Source organism: Ailuropoda melanoleuca, chromosome 15, assembly GCF_002007445.2.
Source record: "Ailuropoda melanoleuca isolate Jingjing chromosome 15, ASM200744v2, whole genome shotgun sequence".
NCBI lineage: Eukaryota > Metazoa > Chordata > Mammalia > Carnivora > Ursidae > Ailuropoda > Ailuropoda melanoleuca.
This window is the reverse complement of record NC_048232.1, coordinates 74,439,879-74,463,512: the sequence shown is the minus strand read 5'-3', so window position 1 is coordinate 74,463,512 and position 23,634 is coordinate 74,439,879. Positions and strand designations below refer to the sequence as shown.

The 23,634-nt window shown below is 46.9% G+C and overlaps 1 long non-coding RNA gene across 1 annotated transcript in view; it reads left to right on the top strand.

The window, feature by feature from the left end:
* Window positions 1-301: 301 nt before the first annotated feature.
* Window positions 302-23,634, top strand: part of LOC105240528 — a 128,334-nt gene continuing 105,001 nt past the window's right edge. The window contains exon 1 of the long non-coding RNA XR_004620992.1: window positions 302-582. This is a non-coding gene — a long non-coding RNA (uncharacterized LOC105240528). The remainder of the gene's footprint in view (window positions 583-23,634) is intronic.

Sequence of the window (23,634 nt, the reverse complement as noted above, 5' to 3'; positions counted from 1 at the left end):
CACTTAGCTCCAGTCACACTGCTCTTCTTTCTGGTCCTCGCACAAAAGCCAGTGTGCCCAAGCCTCGGGGTCTCTGCACAAACTCTCCTTCTGCCTGGGCCACTCTTGCTCCAAGCCCTTTGCACGGCTGCCTCTTCTCATCCTTCCGGTTAAGGGAGGGCTCAAATCTTATTCCTCAGAGAAGACGTTATGACCGCCCTGTTAAAGTTGCCCTCCTGCGGCCCTCAAGTCACACACTTATCTCAGTGTTTCACCAACTTCCTGACACTTATCGCTGTCTAAGGCAGAGCCCCAGAAAAAGGTCATGGTAACAAAGTAGGAGGCAAGGTTAAGGGAACCATGCCGCTAGCTCTCGTCAGATCCTGGTGACTCAAGGCAGCTCTGGTGGTGGCCTTAGTGGGAGGGGCTGGAACAAAGAGTGGTCAGGCTGTAATTGGCCCAGCTTGAGACACCATCAGAGGAGTCGCAGAAGCTGAAATGCACCCAGACCATCGGAGGAACGGCGAGATGTCATTGCTGGACCATCAGAGAAAGAATGTCCCATGCTACCTGGTGGCTGGGAGGGGACATTGGTGAGCACACGTGAGTGCCCCCCTCAACCCCGAAGAGTTTCAGAACTCCCTGGGCCGGGAGTCTGATGGTAGTTGGAGCTCTCCCCATCTGTGTGGGGAGAGAGCCAGAGAAATTCTGTTACTGGTACTAGGTAGAGGGGAAAATTGTGGCTAAAATGACAAATCCTCTTCTTTAAGGGAGCTGGGGTATGGTTAAAGCAGAGAGAGCTATAAAGAATGCTGATTTCACTCAGTTCTCCACAGTGGGGAAAGGTCAACCTCACAGGACATTTTTGTGGGCCCGCTATAAAGGGCAATCCTTGCCAGTGAGGGACTTTTGGTCTTATCAGTCTTCTGGCTGCGTCGGTCCAGGAACATTTGGGGTGGGGAGGTGTTGGGTATGTGTTGTGGTGTGGGGAAAAATGTTTATTCCAGCCAACTAGGAGCTGGATGCTGTGAGCCAGACAGCCCTGTAGGGGAAACTTCTCCTATCCTCATGTTTCTATGAGGAACTTTTAACCCATTTTCTAGGAGGTGAAAAGTACTTGGAAAAAATGCATTTCCTACTTTTTGTTCACTGAATCTTCCACCAAGGGATGAAGCAGGCCTAATCTAATTAGCCAAACCAGGAGAAGGAATTGACTATGTATGCTCTTACCTTTCTTCTCTCTCTCCTTTCATGAGGGCCTGTTTGCAGGATAGAAGTTTCTCCCAGAGCCCCATGTACATGTGCTCAGGTTGTGCACTGCAAAACTCCATGAGGTCTCATTTGCATAAAAGGAGCAAATAGCATCCCTTAGAGTTAAGCAGGGTGCCCTGCATTCTTTTCCAGTTTCAGCCCCCAATGGGGTAAACACCTCTGGATCAGGCCCCAGAGGCAGGCTTCTGAGGCAGATCTGGAAGTCCATTTCTCACTGTACTAGTACAGGGCTCTGTGGTAGGCAGAATAATGACCTCCCACTTCCAGAGATGTCCACATCCTAATTCCCAGAATTTCTAAATGTATTACCTTACATGGCAAAAGGAGTTTTGCGGATATGATTCAGTTAAGTGTTGTGAGATGAGAAGCTTATCCTGGAGTCTCCGGTTGGGCCCAATGTCATCGCAACATCCTTATAAGAGGGAAGGGGATGTGATAAGGAGAGAAAGAGACTTGAGTTTCTGGCAACCAGGACCATAAGTAACACAGTTGTGTTGCTTTAAGCCACTACGTTTTGGTAATTTATTGCAGCAGCAATAGGAAACAAATACAGACTCCGTTGGTCTTAGGCTGCTATTCCCCTTCTTGCCGTCATGGTCTCTGGCTCTTACCCAGAGGGTGTGCTCCAGCGTCTAGGCTGTGTTGTCCCCAACCGTAGCTGCTAGCCATATGTAGCTCTTAGAATTAAAATTGAGTACAAATTTCAAATGTACTTCCTCGGTTGTACCAGACACTCTTCAGCCTCTCAACAGCCACACGTGGCTTGCGGCTTCCTCTTGGACAGAGCAGATACAGGACATTCTCTTTATCACGGAAAGTTCTGTTGGACGGCACTGGGCTCGACTTCCGGGAAAGTTGACGGAAACCCATTAGCGGGGGAGTATCAGCCATGTTCTCCATTCAGGCAATCCCACTAATGGAGCTGGCAGTTGATCCCCCCACCTGACCTCTGCGTTTATAGTTCTAGATGTATTTTGCCCTGAGGGCAGTGGGGCAGAGGTGAGATTGATTCCTTTAAGTCCCAGTGCAACCAAACAAGGACAGTGGTATAGTAGAACTGGGCCGGAGGACCTCAACTGCTAAGGACCAGAGGACACGGGGCTCAGCACACATTAGGACTTCTTGACCCCTGAGAGGGATCTGGGGGAGAGGAAGTAGCAACATCCTTCAGAAACATAACCCAGATGAGAGCTGGGTCTCCGGAATCCTCCGATCCAGATCAGATCAGCTTGAGAGCTTATTCCACTCTCTGGGCAGTCCAGCTCTCTTCTCCAGACTTCTGAGTATCTTGATATACTCAGGGTCAGTTTTGTGTTGAGGCTAACCTCTCTGCACCATGTAAATCCAGACTCGACTTCCAGCTCCTTCCTTGATTTCAATGCAAACAACTTCCCCATGCCGGTGTTTTCGAGGCAGTTAAAGTGGTGGTTAGGGGTGCAGACGCTGTCTGTGCTTTGGGAACTTACCTGACTTCTCTGGGCCTCCATTTCCTCATCTGGAAAATTGGGATAATGAGTTGTCATGAGGGATCGAATGGATTAATTTGTGGAAATTTCTAAAAGAGCTGCTGACACACAGTAAGCCCTTAAAAGGGCTTAGCTGATATTTGTAGGTATATTGGGCTTTACTGAAAAGTTCTGGTTTACAAAGAGAAATCAGATTGTGTACCCTGCTGTAAACAATTCAAATACCCAATTATCCATTCCTTGTTTTTAGCATCCATTTAGCCTCTGCCACTGATGGTTCTAATTAACCCCTACTGACCGTGACACCTGTCTCCTGATCTTCTCTCCTTCCTTCCCTTTCTTTGGCGGGGGTTCCTCAGAGTAGGGTTCCAGCAGGCTGTAGTGGGGTAGAGAGTTTTATAATGCAAGTCCCTGGCTGCTATTTTACAAGGAGGCTCTTTTTTTTTTTTTTTTCAGCCCAGATTTATTACTGTTCACGTGTTTATACCGGGAGCATTTGAGGCTAAAATCACTGTTATCTATTTCAGAGGAAGTGGGAGATGGGCGCTTCCAGACACGGCCTGTGAGCAATCGGCTGCGGCCGTGAGTCAGGAATTCCTGGTCCCCTTTCTGCAGGGCCCAGCCTGGGGGCTGTGTGGGACCTGGCCTAAGGTTGATTCCAGGGTGTAGGCTAAGCCCAGTGCCAGCACCATTCTGAGAGAGAAAACAAAAGGACCTTGAGTGGGGAACATGGGGGAACTGGCTTGATCTCAGAGTCAAAAAGATCCAGGTCCCCACCCCCCATCCCCTGCTGTGTGACCTTGGACAAGTTAGTTCACCTCTCTGGGCCTCTGTTTCCTTACATGCAAATCACTAGCAATAGCTATGTTAGGAGGCTGCCACTGTGGATCATCGTGATAGTGTATTTAAAAGGCAATGGTCCATTAAAAAGCCTGGTATACAGTAGGTGCTCAATAAACAGTAGTTATGATTTGTCTTATTCAGTGCTCTTAGCATTATTAGGAGGCAGGTATTGTTGCCTGGGTTTGACTGAGCCAGTTGCCACAGGTGACAAAGCTAAAATTCATGAGAGGCAGGATGACAGCCTCACGATCTGATTCCAAATGTGATGATTTGCTTTGTCTCTTACATACGACACCAAGGAAACACATGAATCCATTCTCTTTGTAAAAACCCAGCAATTCAGAAATTTATAGGCCAGAAAGTGAAATTCATCCTTCACCCACGGACCCCATCCTCCTCCTTGGAGATAAACCACCACGAACAGTTCATTATAGATAAGTATAGTCCATTTTCCATGAAATTTTATGATGATTATCACGTGCACTTTTTAAACATAAACAGGACCCATCTGTCTATGGAGCCAATTCTGGGACTTGTTCTGGACCCTTAGCTCTGTGTCTTGGAAATTTTGCCAAAGCTGTGCATACAACTTTGCATCTTTTTTGGTAACCACTACGTAAGATTCCATAAAATGGCTGTATAATAAATGACATAATCACGTTTATTAATGATTTTTCTATTAAAAATGTTTGGAATATTTACAGTATTTCACGTTTGAACTTTCACTTGGTATTCATTTGATAGAGCTTTATTTTATTTATTTTAAAGATTTTATTTATTAGAGAGAGAGAGATCACAGAGCGAGAGTAAGAGGGAGAAGCAGACTCCCAGCAGAGCAGGGACCCCGATGCGGGACTTGATTCCCGGACCCTGAGATCATGACCTGAGCTGAAGGCAGACGCTTAACCGACTGAGCCAGCCCCTGATAGAACTTTAAATACTGAGGGGGAGGTTAAGATGGCGGAGGAGTAGGGGACCCCTTTTTCAGCCGGTCCCCTGAGTTGAGCTGGATAGGTACCAGAAGCAGGAATATCCACGGAATCAGCCTGAGACGCAGGAAGATACATCTGGATCTCTACAAATGAACATCTCCAGCGCTGAGTATCGAGGTACGAAGCGGGGAGCCGTGAAACCGCGCACAGATATCGGAAGCTAAACAGAAGGGGGAGGGAGCCGCCGTGTCAGGGCGCCGGGAAGCGGTAGCCACCTGCAAGGGGGAGCGGACAGACCGCGGACCCGCACGCTTGAGACAGCAGGCTGAGAAGGGAGCTCCGGGAGCGCACGCGGGACGGCTGGCGGTTGGCGGGCCACCTGCACGGGGGAGCAGGCGGACTCGCGGACGGCACCCGCGAGACAACAGACTTAGAACGCGAGCTCCAGGAGCGCGCGCGCAGGGCGGCTGGCGGGCCACCTGCACCGGGGAGCGGGCGGACCGCGGACCCGCACTCTGGAAACGGCAGACTGAGTCCGTGAGCCGGGAGCGTGCACCACCAAGCATCTCACGGAGCTCCGGAGCTCCGGTGTGCTCACTGGATCGAGGCTGAGACCGGGAGCTCCGGGAGCGTCCGCGGGGCGGCTGGCGGCTGGAGGGCCACCTGCACGGGGGAGCAGGCGGACTCGCGGTCAGCACCCGTGAGACACCAGACTGAGACGGGGAGCTCCGGGAGCCCGCGCGGGGCGGCTGGCGGCGGGCGGGGTTGGAAACACAAAGGACAGAGACGTGCCGGCCCTGGAAGTGAGGGCTGGGACGCCGGGTGTGGGGCGCACAGCCCGGGATGCTGCAGGGTTGAGCAGCACCAACAGAAACAGAGTTAAAGTGGCCAGAACATCAGTGGAGAACGATCCGCGATCCCTCTGTTCTGAGACAGAGGCTGAATTTCAGCCGCTGCTGCTCTCTCAGAAGAGGCATAGCAAACCGCCAGGGAAAGCCGCCAGAGAACAAAAGCCCGGAAATACCGGCTCACAGGGTGCCCATCCCCATCCCCCCTCGCAAGGGACACAGAGACTCTACCCAAACAGGGTTTTCTGAGTACCGGCAGGCAGGCCCCTCCCCCAGAAGGCAGGCTGAAAAATCAAGAAGCCCACAACCCGGAGCGCCTGAGTGGCGCAGTCACCAAGCACCTGTCTTCGGATTAGGGTGTGTTTACAACGTTCCGGAAAGGAGTCCCTCATCGGGCTTCTCCACCGGGAACCTGCTTCTTCCTCTCCCACTCCTCTGCTTGGGTTCCCTTTCTTGCTGACTGTCTCTCTCTCTCTCAAATAAATAAATAAACTCTTTAAGGAAGAAGCCCACATCCCTAAGATCTCTATAAAACAAGGGCGCACGGCCTGGGTCCCAGTCAACACTTGGGCTCTGGACAACCCTGCAATCTCTCTTCATCAGAATGACGAGAAGGAGAAGTCCCCCCCAGCAAAGAAAAGATAATGAGTCTGTGGCCTCTGCCACAGAATTGGCCTCGGCCACAGAATTAATACATATGGATGTATCCCAATTATCAGAAATGGAATTCAGAGCAACAATGGTCAAGATGATGAGTAAACTTGAAAAAAGCATCAGAGAAAGCGTTGCTGAGAATATAGAATCCCTAAGGGCAGAAATGAGAGCGAATCTGACAGAAATTAAAAATTCTATGGGCCAAATACAGTCAAAACTAGAGGCTCTGACGGCCAGGGTCACCGAGGCAGAGGAACGCGTTAGCGAATTGGAGGATGGGTTAGTAGAAGAAAAAACGAAAATAGAAGCTGGTCTTAAAAAAATCCACGCCCACGAATGTAGATTACGGGAGATTACTGACTCTATGAAACGATCCAATGTCAGAATCATCGGCATCCCTGAAGGGGTGGAGAAAAACAGAGGTCTAGAAGAGATATTTGAACAAATTGTAGCTGAAAACTTCCCTAATCTAGCAAGGGAAACAAGCATTCGTGTCCAAGAGGCAGAGAGGACCCCATCCAAGCTCAACCAGGACAAACCTACGCCACGGCATGTCATAGTGCAATTCGCAAATATTAGATCCAAGGATACAGTATTGAAAGCGGCCAGGGCAAAGAAATTTCTCACGTACCAAGGCAAAGGTATCAGGATTACGTCAGACCTGTCTACAGAGACCTGGAATGAGAGAAAGGCTTGGGGGGGCATTTTTAAAGCTCTTTCAGAGAAAAACATGCAGCCAAGGATCCTTTATCCAGCAAAGCTGTCATTCAGAATTGATGGAGAAATAAAGACGTTCCAAAATCGCCAATCATTAACCAATTTCGTAACCACGAAACCAGCCCTACAGGAGATATTAAGGGGGGCTCTATAAAGGTAAAAAGGCCCCAAGAGTGATACAGAGCAGCAAGTCACAACCGATACAAAGACTTTAAAGAGAAATGGCATCATTAAAATCATATCTGTCAATAATCTCTATCAATCTAAATGGCTTAAACTCTCCCATAAAACGCCACAGGGTTGCAGATTGGATAAAAAGACATGACCCATCCATTTGCTGTCTACAAGAGACTCATTTTGAACCCAAAGATGCATTCAGACTTAGAGTAAGGGGATGGAGTACCATCTTCCACGCAAATGGACCTCAAAAGAAAGCTGGAGTAGCAATTCTCATATCAGATAGACTGGATTTTAAACTAGAGGCCATAGAGAGAGATACAGAAGGGCACTATATTATTCTTAAAGGAAGTATTCAACAAGTGGATATGACAATTATTAATATATATGCCCCCAACAGGGGAGCAGCAAGATACACAAGCCAACTCTTAACCAAAATAAAGAGACATATAGATAAGAACACAGTAATAGTAGGGGACCTCAACACCCCACTATCAGAAATAGACAGAACACCCTGGCAAAAACTAAGCAAAGAATCAAAGGCTTTGAATGCCATACTCGACGAGTTGGACCTCATAGATATATATAGAACACTACACCCCAGAACCAAAGAATACTCATTCTATTCAAATGCCCATGGAACATTCTCAAGAATAGATCATGCTCTGGGACACAAAACAGGTCTCAGCCAATACCAAAAGATTGAAATTATCCCCTGCATATTCTCAGACCACAACGCTCTGAAATTGGAACTCAACCACAAGGAAAAACCTGGAAGAAACTCAAACACTTGGAGGCTAAGAACCATCCTGCTCAAGAATGACTCGATAAACCAGGAAATCAAAAAACAAATTAAACAATTTATGGAGACCAACGAGAATGAATACACAACGGTCCAAAACCTATGGGATACTGCAAAGGCAGTCCTAAGGGGGAAATACATAGCCATCCAAGCCTCACTCAAAAGAATAGAAAAATCTAAAATGCAGTTTCTATATTCTCACCTCAAGAAACTGGAACAGCAACAGAGGGACAGGCCTAACCCACTGACAAGGAAGGAGTTGACCAAGATTAGAGCAGAAATCAATGAATTAGAGACCAGAACCACAGTAGAGCAGATCAACAGGACTAGAAGCTGGTTCTTTGAGAGAATCCATAAAATTGATAGACCACTGGCAAAACTTGTCCAAAAACAAAGAGAAAGGACTGAGATTATTAAAATTATGACTGAAAAGGGAGAGGTCACGACCAGCACCATTGAAATTGCAAGGATTATTAGAAACTTTTATCAACAGCTATATGCCAAAAAACTAAACAATCTGGAAGAGATGGAGGCCTTCCTGGAAACCTATAAACTACCAAGACTGAAACAGGAAGAAATAGATTTCTTAAATAGGCCAATTAACTATGAAGAAATTGAGTCAGTGATAAACAACCTTCCAAATAATAAAACTCCAGGCCCAGACGGTTTTCCTGGGGAATTCTACCAAACATTCAAAGAAGAAATAATACCTATTCTCCTAAAGCTATTTCAAAAAATAGAAACAGAAGGAAAGCTACCAAACTCATTCTATGAGGCTAATATTACCTTGATCCCCAAACCAGGCAAAGACCCCCTCAAAAAGGAGAATTACAGACCGATTTCTCTAATGAATATGGATGCCAAAATCCTCAACAAGATCCTTGCTAATAGAATCCAACAGTACATTAAAAGGATTATCCATCATGACCAAGTGGGATTCATACCTGGGATGCAAGCATGGTTCAACACTCGCAAATCAATCAATGTGATACATCATATCAACAAGAAAAGACTCAAGAACCATATGATCCTCTCAATTGATGCAGAAAAAGCATTTGACAAAATACAGCATCCTTTCCTGATTAAAACCCTTCAGAGTGTAGGAATAGAGGGTACATTTCTCAATCTCATAAAAGCCATCTATGAAAAGCCTACTGCAAGCATTATTCTCAATGGGGAAAAGCTGGAAGCCTTTCCCTTAAGATCAGGAACACGACAAGGATGCCCACTCTCGCCACTATTATTCAACATAGTACTAGAAGTCCTTGCAACAGCAATCAGAAGACAAAAAGGGATCAAAGGTATCCAAATCGGCAAAGAAGAAGTCAAACTGTCTCTCTTTGCAGATGACATGATACTCTATATGGAAAACCCAAAGGAATCCACTCCCAAACTATTAGAAGTTATAGAACAATTCAGTAAGGTGGCAGGATACAAAATCAATGCCCAGAAATCAGTTGCATTTCTATACACGAATAACGAGACTGAAGAAAGAGAAATTAGGGAATCCATCCCATTTACAATAACACCAAAAACCATGCGTTACCTTGGAATTAACTTAACCAGAGACGTAAAGGACCTATATGCTAGAAACTATAGATCACTTTTGAAAGATATTGAGGAAGACATAAAAAGATGGAAAAATATTCCATGCTCATGGATTGGAAGAATTAACATAGTTAAAATGTCCATACTACCCAGAGCAATCTACACTTTCAATGCTATCCCGATCAAAATACCGAGGACATTTTTCAAAGAACTGGAACAAATAGTCCTTAAATTTGTATGGAACCAGAAAAGGCCCCGAATCTCCAAGGAACTGTTGAAAAGGAAAAACAAAGCTGGGGGCATCACAATGCCGGATTTCGAGCTGTACTACAAAGCTGTGATCACAAAGACAGCATGGTACTGGCACAAAAACAGACACATCGACCAATGGAACAGAATAGAGAACCCAGAAATGGACCCTCGGCTCTTTGGGCAACTAATCTTTGATAAAGCAGGAAAAAACATCCGGTGGAAAAAAGACAGTCTCTTCAATAAATGGTGCTGGGAAAATTGGACAGCTACATGCAAAAGAATGAAACTTGACCACTCTCTCACACCATACACAAAAATAAACTCCAAATGGATGAAAGACCTCAATGTGAGACAGGAATCCATCAAAATTCTAGAGGAGAACATAGGCAACAACTTCTATGACATCGGCCAGAGCAACCTTTTTCACGACACATCTCCAAAGGCAAGAGAAATAAAAGATAAAATGAACTTATGGGACTTTATCAGGATAAAGAGCTTCTGCACAGCCAAGGAAACAGTCAAAAAAACTAAGAGACAGCCCACGGAATGGGAGAATATATTTGCAAAGGACACCACAGATAAAGGACTGGTATCCAAGATCTACAAAGAACTTCTCAAACTCAATACACGAGAAACAAATAAACAAATCATAAAATGGGCAGAAGATATGAACAGACACTTTTCCAATGAAGACATACAAATGGCTAACAGACACATGAAAAAATGTTCAAAATCATTAGCCATCAGGGAAATTCAAATCAAAACCACACTGAGATACCACCTTACGCCAGTTAGAATGGCAAAGATAGACAAGGCAAGAAACAACAATTGTTGGAGAGGATGTGGAGAAAGGGGATCCCTCCTACATTGTTGGTGGGAATGCAAGTTGGTACAGCCACTCTGGAAAACAGTGTGGAGGTCCCTTAAAAAGTTAAAAATTGAACTACCCTATGACCCAGCCATTGCACTACTGGGTGTTTACCCCAAAGATACAGACGTAGTAAAGAGAAGGGCCATATGCACCCCAATGTTCATAGCTGCATTGTCCACAATAGCCAAATCATGGAAGGAGCCGAGATGCCCTTCAACAGATGACTGGATTAAGAAGCTGTGGTCCATATATACAATGGAATATTACTCAGCTATCAGAAAGAACGAATTCTCAACATTTGCTGCAACATGGACGGCACTGGAGGAGATAATGCTAAGTGAAATAAGTCAAGCAGAGAAAGACAATTATCATATGATTTCTCTCATCTATGGAACATAAGAACTAGGAGGATCGGTAGGGGAAGAAAGGGATAAAGAAAAGGGGGGTAATCAGAGGGGGGAATGAAACATGAGAGACTATGGACTATGGGAAACAAACTGGGGACTTCAGAGGGGAGGGGGTGGGGGAAGGGGATGGACTGGTGGTGGGTAGTAAGGAGGGCACGTATTGCATGGTGCACTGGGTGTTATACGCAACTAATGAAGCATCAAACTTTACATCAGAATCAGGGGATGTACTGTATGGTGATTAACATAATATAATAAAATAAAATTAATTAAAAAAAAAAAGGACTTTAAATACTGATTTAGCCACATCTGTCGGTCTTCTTTCTGCAGCTCCCCAGTTTTGCATCTTGCTTAAAAAGAGCTTCTCCCCATCTTAAACTTGTAAGAATGTTCTCCCATTTAGTGTACTAAAACCCCATCCTAATGCTAGAAGTGGAGCCCAAAGTATTATCGCTCAAAATGTGGGGTCAGTGTTACCATGCTGAAGGGGAGAACTATCGGAATTATTTGCTCTAGGGCATACTTGGAAGTTTGGGGTTTTTGGTTTTGTTTTTTTAAGCTTTTGTTTAAATTCCAGTTAGTTCACATGCAGTGTACTATTAGTTTCAGGTGTACAGTATGGTGATTCAACACTTCCATATATTACCCAATGCTCGTCACAAGTGCACTCCTGAATCCCCCTCACCTAGTTCACCCGCTCCCCCCCGCCCCCAGCCATCTCCCCACTGGTAACCATCAGTTTGTTCTCTACAGTTAAGAGTCTGTTTCTTTTTTTTGTTTTTTTAAAGATTTTATTTATTTATTCAACAGAGATAGAGACAGCCAGTGAGAGAGGGAACACAAGCAGGGGGAGTGGGAGAGGAAGAAGCAGACTCATAGCAGAAGAAGCCTGATGTGGGGCTCGATCCCATAATGCCGGGATCACGCCCTGAGCCGAAGGCAGGTGCCCAACCGCTGTGCCACCCAGGCGCCCCAAGAGTCTGTTTCTTGGTTTGGGTTTTTATGTTGAAGCTTCATACATCTGGGATCTATTGTTTTGAATGACGTTGAGCAGGATCTAATTTTATTTTTCCCCTTGTAAATGAAGGGTTATGTCAGTGCCACGTATTGGATGGTCTTTCCTTTCTTCTTTCTGATTAAATTATCACCTTTGCCACTAAAGTCGCTCCCTCTGTATGGGTCTGTGTCTGGAATCTCCTGTTCCGTTTATATATTTATAGGATCAAGCATATTCATCTGTCTATTCTGCTCTATTTCTCTGTAATCGAGCCAATACTGCATTGGCAAAGAATGAGCATTCAAATAACACAATAAATATTTTTGAATGTTAATGGAGTAAATTACAATAATAGATGTCTTATTCACGATTCTTGTATTTCTATTATTAGACTGCTGAGTCTGATCTGTTCATATTCGGTGGGAATTTATGATTTATTTTGGTGAATATGGACTATGGTTTTTTATTCGTGTGCTTCCCTTGTCTAGTTTTTGGCACAAGTGAGTCCCCGGTCTTTCCATGGGATCCTACCTCCTCTCTGTTGCATCTCCACATATGTTAGTGACAGATTTTGTTCCGGCTGTCATGACAGAACTGTATCTTCAGAGCATCAGTGAGAGGCTGTAAGTGAAGAAAAACTCAGATCTTCATCCTGGAAGAAATCACTGGAATCTGGGGGTGTAAGGAAGGGATTTACAGGCTCAGTGACTCGGCTCAATGGAGGAATGCAGTCATCAGTTTTAAGAACTTGACTAAAAAATGTGCCAGATAACTAACCTCCACCAGAGGTGAATGTGTGGGTGTGTCTTCCTGTTACGTATTTGCACGGATGTTTGCGCACGTGCTTGCGACAGCCTCTATGCATGTATGCATACTGCATATGTACACATGTGTGAACACAGGAGTGAGGGCATGCCCATGTGTATATGCATATGTGTAAGAGTGTGTGTGTGTTGAGGGGTTTGCTTGTGTGTGTGTTGGAGAAATTTTGGCCTCCATCCAGGCTGGTCAGGCAGGATGCTGCAGGATTGCTTAAATCTTTCTTCATGTGTTTTGTGGGTGGGTAGACCAGTAGGCTAAGATGAGGTACAGCTGGGACAGGCTGAGGAAGGGAGGGTGAGGCACGGGACTGACAATTTGGCTTTGAGAAAGCAATTTGATCTCACTTAACCTCAGTCTCTCTTGCCCTGTCCCCTCTTCCTGTCCTCAAACTTGGTGGGAGCCGACGCCTGTGAAAGCCCCTCACGGGTCATAAGGGAAGGAAATGCCATCAGGCTCTGGATTCTTGTTTCCCAGTCTGCTGTCTGTCCCCAACAAGGCTGGGCCGGTGACGTGGCAGCCCAGGAGCAGGTCTGTTTTGTATGTCCTGGGCTGTCAAATAAACATGTGGGAATGTGCTTTGGTGCCCTGGTCACATGTCACAGCGCTTGGGTGATCTTCAAATGCAAGCTGACTTCACTTCTGCGTCCTGTGGATGGAGGTGCCGGCTCCTCCTTCCCTCTGCTCTCTGTAACATACAGACGAGCCAAGGCAGATAAACTGCATTTCTGTCCAGAGCAAACACTGGACATGTGGTGCCCGCTTTGGAAGCCATTGATCTCGGTGACAGAAAAACTTCAGCTGCTCCCTCCTGCTGACCCTGCTCGGTTGGCAGACTCCACTAACTTCTCCTCACAAAACTGGATTTGCAGATATAAAGGTGCCTGGAATAGCTTCCACTCTGCCTCCCCTGCTGTGGTGCTGGCAGCACGCCTTCCTAGGTCTGCGGGTGTGATGCCACCCATGCCACCTGGCAGCTGAAGACTGGGAGACAGAAGAAGAGGCTACAAGAGAGTTTAGCCACCGTTCAGCATGAAGTGATGTCAGAAATTTGCCACCCCACAGTGACCTACCTGACCAAATGGTGCCAGAACTTTCTAGTCACGTTGTGTATTGTGGGAAATGTATTAAGACTGTTTTTGATAGAAATGACAGAAGCAACAACCACCACCAAGAACCAACCCAACCAAGTCAAATTAGCTCAAGGAAAACATAAAAACTTTTTGGTTTACAGACTGGGAAGTCCGCATAGGTTTCAGGCATAGCTGGATCCAGGCCTCAGCCATCTTCGGAGAGTACTCTATTTCTTCATCTCTTTGCTCTTTTCCCTCACTCTCTGCATGGTTCTCATTCTCTCCTCCTACAGACAGGTTACTCCCTGTGATGGAGGAAGATGACCACTAGACACCATGACTTCACATCCACTCCTGTAACAGGAAGCCATCTTCCCAGACTGCTTTAGCCGAAAAGTCTCAGTGAAGACTGACTGACTTGGCTCAGGTCATGTGTCTACCTCTTGTGTGATCACTGTGGCTGGAGAGGCAAATAAAGTGTTCTGATTGGTCATCCTGGAGCCGGAGCGGGGAATTGGCTGTTCCCACAGAGCACTTGGAGGGGGAAGGAGTGTATCCACAACTGGAAGGGATCCGGAACAATCAAAATTTGTGCTTATTATAGAAAGAACAAGTGACGGCTCAGTTTAGGGAAGACAGGTCCCTTCACTTAAGTTGCTTTCTGAGCCTTGGTGGGCAATGCTTGCCATCATGCTGAAGCCATCTCAGAGTAGAGGAGTAAGATGAGGTTATCATCCCGTTGATGTTCAGTGTGCCAATTTCTCCGCCCACCTCCCATTTCCAAGGATCCTTGCAAGAAGGCCATCACTGGAAGTTGTGTGTGCATGTCTGTTTCCTGCTTGAGACTCTGAGAACCCAGTCTGGAAGGACCAGCCTAAAGTGTCCCTGCATGGTGCTTTCCTTCTGGCCCGATCTCATGTGCAAAGAGAAAGTTCCATGCTGGCTGCAAATGTTTGAGAGGACGTACGGGGTCTCCTGGCTAGTAGTTGTATCTATGGAGCAGACAGGTGCCAAGTGTATTAGACGGTTCATGCTGTCGTAACAAAATACCACAGATGGGTGGCTTAACAACAGACATTTATTTTCTTACAGTCCTGAAGGCTGGAAATCCTAGATCTGCTTCTAATGAGGGCCCTCTTCCTGGCTTACCGATGACCGCCTCCTCCCTGTGTCCTCATGGGGTGGAGAGCTCCCTGGTGTCCTTTCTCATAAGGCGCTAATCACCTTGGATCAGAGGACTGACACTTATGACCTCATTGGACCTTAATTACCTTCCTAAAAGTCCTATCCTCAAATGTAGTCACATTGGTGGCTGGAGATTCAATGTATGAATGGCGGGGGCGGGGGCTAAAGATTAAAATTAAGGTTTATTCTTAATCCCAGAGAATCTCAGTATCCTAGGATTAACTGTCAGAAGTGAGGCTAAATGACTTAAATGAATTACCTTAATTAGCCTTTTCCACCTCTATGAAACACATAATTTCTTTTTATTTATTTATTTGAGAGACAGAGAGAGAGAGCACGAGCATGAGTGGGGGGAGGAGCCAAGGGAGAGGGAGAAGCAGTCTCCCCACTAAGCAGGGAGCCCCATGTGGGGCTCAATCCCTGAACTCCAGGATCATGATCTGAGCCCCACCCAGGCACCACGAAACAGATATTTTCATTACCTCAATTTTATGTTAAGAGGTCATCAAAGTCAAAGGCAATTAAATAAGTTACTTAAGGTCACAGAGCCCCAAGTGGAAGAGCCAGAACTCGAACCCAAATCTGTTGAATTTAATCTTAGCCATGATGCATCCAGCCACTGACACCCTGCCCACTGAGGGTCTGAACAGCAATTCTTTTTGGACGTTCAGGTTCCCTGGGCTTCGAGGTCTGCCTATTTCATGAAGCCTAGTTTTTTTCTTTTTTTTTGAAGATTTTATTTATTTATTCGACAGAGATAGAGACAGCCAGGGAGAGAGGAAACACAAGCAGGGGGAGTGGGAGAGGAAGAAGCAGGCTTACAGCGATGTGCGAGCCTGATGTGCGACTCGATCCCATAACACCAGGATCACGCCCTGAGCCGAAGGCAGACGCTTAACCGCTGTGCCACCCAGGCGCCCCGAAGCACCTAGTTTTTAAAGACACAGTTTCTTATGGATAGCAGAGAGAACTACAACCCGGAGACTCGAGAGCCCTTGGTGTGTTGGTTTTGGAGAGAGCCTGATGTGCTCTCAGACGCTGGCCTTGGGATAGAGTCTGCTCACCACGCTCTTAGTGACGTCAGCCCATCTCTGAAGTTAGGTAGCACCAGCGTTCATGGTTTCACGGAATGACATTAGGAAGCAAAATGTGAACAACTCAGGAGTTCATGGTCTTAATTCCCCATTGCGGTGGGCTTCCCACGAAGCTACGGAAGCTTCGGAGCCCCCCTCTTGTCTAGGAGTGGCTCCAGCTGCATGTTTACGTGGCCCTGTGTTTTTGTAAGATATTTGAACTGCAAGGTGGGCTAAGACTGCTAACTCTTCCCACTCCATTTCCCCTCCCTCAACCTTCTTCTTGGGTTGGCTGGTGTTGGGGTGACCACTCTTTCATGCAAGATGGTACCGGATGGTCGAAAATATTTTATATGCACAGTTTTTGTCTTATTTTTCTCAAAGAGGGCTCCCAAATTGTCCAAGCGTCAGCCCACCAAAACTCCTCTGGCTCTCCTTCCCTCTCACTGTTGGCTCCTCTTCCCAAGCAGCCGAGTGTCCGTGAGCAACTCGTGGGACGGAGATCAAAATGCTTGTGTCTTCATGTCACCCTCGGGATCCCTCTCAGCTCTAAGTGCAGAGTCGACAGCCAGCGGGCCCAGAGTGACTGCCTGACCTAGGAGCCTCTCCGGAATGAGTCTATTGCTCATTAACAAGCCTGGTTATTTTATGGGCCAATTAACTTGGGAGGCCACGGAAGGGAAATTCCGACCTTGCGCAGGCCCGCATCCCCCCCTCTCCCCTCTCTCCCCGCTGTAGTTTGGGCCTCCGCCACTGTTTAAATTTAAGCTAATTTGCTATCACAGCATCTGCAGTTTGATTATTTGGCTATTGCCTGGCTCTTGGTCAAACCACCAGGGAGCGCACTAGCCAGTGCTTAAATCTGAGCCGTGATTATAATGGTTTTATTTTAGTGGGGCCTCTGTTTATGGGCGCACTGGTATTAGAGGGCTGTGTTATTGCATGAGGTAGTAGCCTCATAGAAACAATCAGGTGACGCAAGTGCGCCGAGAAACGCCAGACAAATGGAGTTGATTATTTGGCCAATACATCCCTACTCGGTCTTCCGTTCTGTTGTGTAGGAAGAGATGAGAGGGGCCCGGCTATTCCACAGTGTATACGGCGGTCAGGCGTGATCTAGGCACTTTTCCATACTATCCGTTTTATTTTGAAATGATCCAGTACGGAAGCATGATGAGCATGCCTGTATTTACAGAGGAAGCTCAGAGAGGTTACGACATTACACTTCGCCACACAGCTAGCAGGTGCAGGAGCATGTACGCGGAGCCGTCTGACTTCCAGTGCCCATCCTTTCACATTAAGCTGACTGACAGGGAGACACTTGTCAGGCACTCCCGGCTCCCACTGAGTCTTTGTTTTTGTTTGGTTTTGGTCTATGGATAGTCTCACTACCAGAGAAATGCTCTGCGGTCAGTGCTGCTTGGTGGGAGGAAGCCATGAGAAGAAGAGTTCAGGTGAGGTCATCTGTAGGAAGAACCCCCAAGATTGTTCTGGAGTAACTTGCAGTTGTGATTTTGTTTCTTGACACCTTAGTGAGCGTAGGGCAGCCGGAGATGGACAGGTGCACCGCCCCAGGGGTGAGGGCCAATTCCAGCACGGCCACTAACTTCTGTGTGTCCTTAGGCAAGTCCCTGACCCTTCGCCTCTCTGGTCCCTGCCTCCTTTCCCCGCATTAGCACCTGCCATTCTCCATCTAGCTTCACAGAATGCGAGTAGTTGATTTGGCAAATGGTCCCAGGAAATGCTGAAAAGGGAGAGGCGACAGGAGACAAAGATGGGGAGAAAGGCAATAAAGCGTGATCATTACATACAATCCTTTGTGGGCACCTGGAGGCTCGTCCTGCGAGGGGAGGGCAGGAGCCAGTGTGGAACACACCCTTCAGTTATCCCCCCCAGTGGCGGAGTGACCTTCTGTGACTTGGGAGAAAGCCCCTAAAGAGTTGCAAGTTTGGGCAGTTGGAAGACGGGCTGGTGTGCGCAGATGTCGTCCAGGGCCGAGAGGATATTCTGATACAAGGAGAAAAAGAAACCTTTGTTTGCTTAAGCCACTGGAGCAGGGTTTTCGACTCTTTGCACCTAAAGGGATTCCCAAGGTGAGCCCTTGTGTAAAGGCACCCCACTTCCTTGCAGTCCCAGGCACACGTCGGCTTTTTCTTGCCTTAGGGCTCCCCCCCGCCCTCCCCCATGGCCCCATACTCCACCTCCGCCCAGTGTGCTTTTTCCTCTCCCTCCTTCCCCACGGCCTCTCTTCGTCCTTTCAATGCAGCGCAGGTTTCCAAGAGGGGCAGTGTCTGATCAACCCAGCAAAAGCGGTTTCTTTAAACCCAGGTCTGCCCAAGTCCAGACAAAGCACAAGTCCAAGTTTTGTTTTGTTTCCTTTTTTTTAATAATAATTTTTTATTATATTATGTTAGTCCCCATACAGTACATCCCCAGTTTTTGATGTAAAGTTCCATGATTCATTAGTTGCGTATAACACCCAGTGCACCATGCAATACGTGCCCTCCTTACTACCCATCACTGGCCTATCCCATTCCCCCACCCCCTCCCCTCTGAAGCCCTCAGTTTGTTTCCCAGAGTCCATAGTCTCTCAGGGTTCATTCCCCCTTCTGTTTCCTTTTTTTATGACAAGATTCAGCAAGGAGGAAATCACCCTGTTAAGAGCACTGACTCTTGAAATCCGTGTGGACTGAGAGCAATCAGTTCACCCTCCAGCCCTGGGCCAGGGACCACACTCTGAGAAGCCTCGCTTCATACCGTTCCGGCCACTGGGTGCCCATTGATGGTTGCCCCAGCTAGCAGTTGCCATATACAAAAGCCATTCCAGAAACTTCCTGGCTTTAAACCATAATTATTTTGGAGGGCGCCTGGCTGGCTCGGTCAGTGAAGTGTCTGTCTTTGGCTCAGGTCATGATCCCGGGGTCCTGAGATCGAGCTCCACCTCTGGCTGCTTCTCCCTCTCCCTCTGCCCCTCCCCCTGCTCGTGCTCTCTCTCTCTCTCTCTCTCTCTCTCTCTCTCTGTCTCTCAAATAAATAAATAAAATCTTTTTAAAAACCTCACAATTACTTTATCATCTCTCGTCATTTGTTTGGCTCAGGACCTTGGGAAGGGCTCAGTGGGTCAGTTCTGGTTGGGGGGGCTCTCATGCCGTCGCAGCCAAATAGCAGCTGGAGTATAAGAGCGGAGTGGCTGGAGCCCCTGAGGGCCTGTAAGGCGTCTCTTCTCCTTTGGGTCACCTCAGAGCCACTCCACGTGTCCTCTCTGTGTGGGCTAATTTGGATTTCTTCCCAGCCTGGCAGTCTCAGGGCGGCTGACTGCTGACATGGAGGCACAGGTGGAGACCAAAGGTCTCAAGAGTGAGTGTCACGGTGGGCAAAGGGTTCTCCGCGTCACCTTCAGGACTAGCCTCAGAAATTATGTCGCATTACTTCCGCATACTCTCTTGATTAAAACAGTCACAAAAATGTACCTATATTCAGGAGAAGGGGAATGAGACCCTACCTCTTATGGAACGGTGGCAAGATTCTAGAGAACAGGTGACACGGGAGATGGTGTTGTCATCATCTTTGGAACACACCGTCTGCCTCCGTAGGGTGGCATATGCGGGTAAGGTTGAAGGAGGAAGGCAGAAAGTCTTGTTAGTAAGCTGGCCTGGGTGAAAAATGCAGTGGGGTATCTTCTAGGCAGGAAGAGAGAAGAGGAGGAGCTGATTTGTATCCTGTAGGAGGGAGAAATCGCTGGGACACGGCGACCAGGAGACGAGGCATGAAGGAGAAAGTGCAGCAAGGATGTGCCAGAGCTTGCCGGCTCTGGTGTTCGGGGGACGGCGGGGCATTCACCAGCTCGCTGACTTGGAGAACGGAGGAGGAAGAGCAGGAAGCAGGAGTGGGGCTGTGGATGGGTTTGGCTTTGGCCATGCCACATTGGTTTCATATTGCATAACTGATTAAAATTCTTCCAAGTGGAAGACTGAGCAACAGTGTGGAGCTCGGAGGAGACTATATCCAGCTCTTAGAATCTCTGCATTGGGATGCGTCAGGTACCCAGACAAAAACTGGGCTGCTGTCTGACTCGGTTACAAATGCGGGGATTCCCATGACCCGCTTCCCTCTCCCGGGTGATAATTCCCTCAGGAACTCAGGAATGGGCTATACTCGCGATTACTATTTCATTATCAAAGATACAAATGACCAGCCGGACGAGCGGTACACAGGCCAACATCTGCAAGGGTCCCAAGCATAGAAGCTTCTGTCCCCAGGTGACAGTGATACGCGGTTACGTTGGACAGCCCCTAGGCTGTCTGAGCTGTGAGGGAAGGCTAGGAATGCAGGCTTGGGACATGGCAGGCACCTTTGGTTTCCTACCCAGCGGCCCCATTGTCACCGTACTCACTACCAGGACAACAATGTGGTTTTGCGTAATGGTGGCTGTGCTGTTCTGGAGGTGCTGAGCCCTGACCCAGCCCTGGGATGAGCCATGATGGGTGAGTGCCAACCAAGGTGTTTTCCTTCCGCTGACCACCCAGCTTTGGGTGCAGCCGGGTGACCTGATGCTGGCAGGGAGACAGGAGGGGAAGTCGACAGGGAGTGTGGGAATGTCTATCCCGGTGGTTAAAAAGATAAGGAAGAATCACTCCCTTTTCCACCCCTGGTGCTATTCTGTTTTGTTTCAAGAAAGTATGGATGTATATTTTTATGAGTAAGTTGGCTCCCCTCGTACAGGTCCCCCAGCGCCCCGTACCTCCCCTTCTGCAATGCCCTCCAGGCTTCAGTTAGCAGTGGCCACTTCCGTTCCCCAGTGCAGGCTCTGGGAGGGCTGGGCAGGCGGGCCTCCGTCCCTGCTGGGTCCCGGCTCGGTAGGCAGGGCATAGTAGGTGCTCACTAAATGAATGCTTGCCGATGGAGCAACCTGTGGCCTCTGCTCGAGCCCGGGCCATCCACTCATTCCGTGGTGCTGTTTCTAATTGGCCTACCGGACAAAAGGGCATGGATGGTGAAAGCGTGGCTGGAAAAGTGGTAGAGGAATTTTGCACAAACGAACCACATTCAGGAATAGCAAATTCACCGCATTCTTTAGAAGCCTGTGAAGATCTGGCAGACAAAAAAGGATTTTGTGAGTTGGTATCAAATGATGAGTGTAACCATGGACTTTTTTTTTTTATGAGTGGGGGAAGGGGTGAGAAATCACTATGTCCTCTTGGACAATAGAGAATGATACTTTGTTATTTTAAAATGTCTCTCTTTTTAAGGGTGCAATGGTTTCAGAGTATTTTTTCTCTTGATAAAACAATTCTTTGTTAACATCAACAAGGAGGCCTACTTTGGAACAAAGCTGCATCTGTAGGAGACACTGAGGAGAAATTCTGCTCTAGGCTTGGTAGCTCAGGGGCCATCAGTGGCAGTGAGAAGATTGTCTTTGTGTTTCTTTTCCCAAAACTATTTTTTTAGATTATTTATTTATTTAGAGAGTGTGGGGAGAGGGACAGAGATGGAGGGAGAGAGAGAATCTCAAGCAGACTCTGAGCCTGGAGCCCAATGCAGGGCTAGATTTCACGACCCTGAGAGCATGACCTCAGCTGAAACCAAGAGTTGGATGCTTGACTGACTGAGCGACCCAGGCGTCCCTCCCAAAACATTTTTATTTCGAAGTAAATCCAGATCCAGAGAAAAGTTGCAAGAATAGCAGAGATTCCCTAACTTCTTCCCCTAGATTCTCCAAATGTTGCCATTTTGCCACATTTATTTTATCACTCTTTCTCTCTCTCNTTTCGAAGTAAATCCAGATCCAGAGAAAAGTTGCAAGAATAGCAGAGATTCCCTAACTTCTTCCCCTAGATTTTCCAAATGTTGCCATTTTGCCACATTTATTTTATCACTCTTTCTCTCTATATATATATAATATCATTTTTTTTCTAAACTGCTTGAGAGGAAGTTGTGGACATGGTGTCCTTTCATCTCAAATACTTCAATGTGTATTTTCTCAAGTAACAAGGGCATTCTCTTACCATAATCAAAATCAGGCCATTTCTGTTGGTATAAAGCAGTATCTAACTTGCAGACCTTGCTCAAATTTTGCCAGTTCACCTAATAATGTCCTTAATAGCAAACCCTCCCCCATTTTTCTGGTTCTGGGTCCAATCCGGGATCCTGTGTTAAACTTAATTGTTCTATCTCTTTAATTTCCTTCCATATGGAATAATCCTCAGGCTTTGTCTTTCATGACCTTGACATCTTTCAAGAGTATGGGCCAGTTATTTTTTTAGAATGGCTCAATTTGGGTTGTGTGATGTTTCTTTCTATAGTAAGATACAGGTTTGCATTTTGGACAGGAATATCCCAGGAATAATGCAGTGTCATAAAGACTAATTTGAAAAAGGCGATGGTTTCGAAGGTCAAGAAAGGTCAGAAGCATTGCTGAGTGGCTATGATCCCAGTCCTTAGAATCATTTGCTAAAGACTCTGTTTATGGGTGTGATCTTGAGAGAGTCACTTTGCCCTCTGAGCCTTAGTCTCTAATCCGTAAAACAGGAAGAGCGGTGGCAGCTTAGGTTACTGAGAATTTACTATTGCCAGAGGTTGTTCCAAATATCTTATATGCAGTGACTCTTAATCCTGAGGACAATCCTACCCCAGAGATATTTTTCTACATTATTATTCTCCTTTTGCAGATGGAAATGAGGCACAGAGAGTAAACAACTTGTCCACAGTCACACAGCTGATATGTGATGGTGATGAGTTTCCAACCAAGTGACTCTGTCTCTAGAGGCCACCTGTTTAGTCCCCAGACATATTGACTCCTTCAGAAGGTTGTTCATGAGGGCGAAGGAAGAGCATGGTTAATATCTTCCTTTATTCAGTGTGTTTTTCATTTTATAAAGGACTCCATCAAGATGTTCCAACTTGGTGACACTGATGTGATCAAGGATCTAAGACTAACTCCAGTCCAACTGTCATTTATGAGGCCCCTGGGCCTCATGAAACCATGAAGTCAACCTCGGGCTGTGCTAAGGGATGAGGGAGAGAAGGGTGACTCAGCATCTGCACTTGGCCTTGGTTCTTGGGTGCTCACAGATGGTCCATGTCCAGTGGTGGCTGAGCCTAGAATGAAGCCTGCCGTAGAGACCACTGATGCCATTTATGCTGGGTTGTGGAATGCTTTCAAGTTGCCTTATCTTAATGGCATGTTCCTCAGGCCATTGTAAAGCCTGTTCACATTTCCCAAGTGCTGGCCTGCTAGGGGAGTGTAGGCAGAAGCAGGCAGATCAGATCTCTCCAGGCGGGACCACTGAGGCTTTGGGATTGGAATGTGTCATGTTGGGGAAGGGTGGAAAGCATGTTTTGAAGTGAGCTGAGTCCATCAAATTTTTGCGGGATGACCACCAGCAGTCATTCTTTTTTTCTTGCCTGGCTGAGAGAGATAGGAAATGAATGTTTCGTTACCCGTGTGCAGGTCAGGGTCATTAACTGGGGTCCATGGGTAGGTTTCAGGAATTTTATGAACTCCTTGAATCGTATACAGACTTGAGTATATTGCAGCTGAATTGTGAGTGTACATGTTTGTATCACATGTATTTCCTAGGGAGAGATTCCCAGTTTTTATCAAACCTTCAATGTGTTCTGTTATTTAAAACAGAAAAAAAAAATCCTTGGTGGTCAGGAAGAAGATATGAGAGAGAAAGGGAAAGAGAGGGAGAGAGAGAGAGAGAGAGAGAGAGAAAG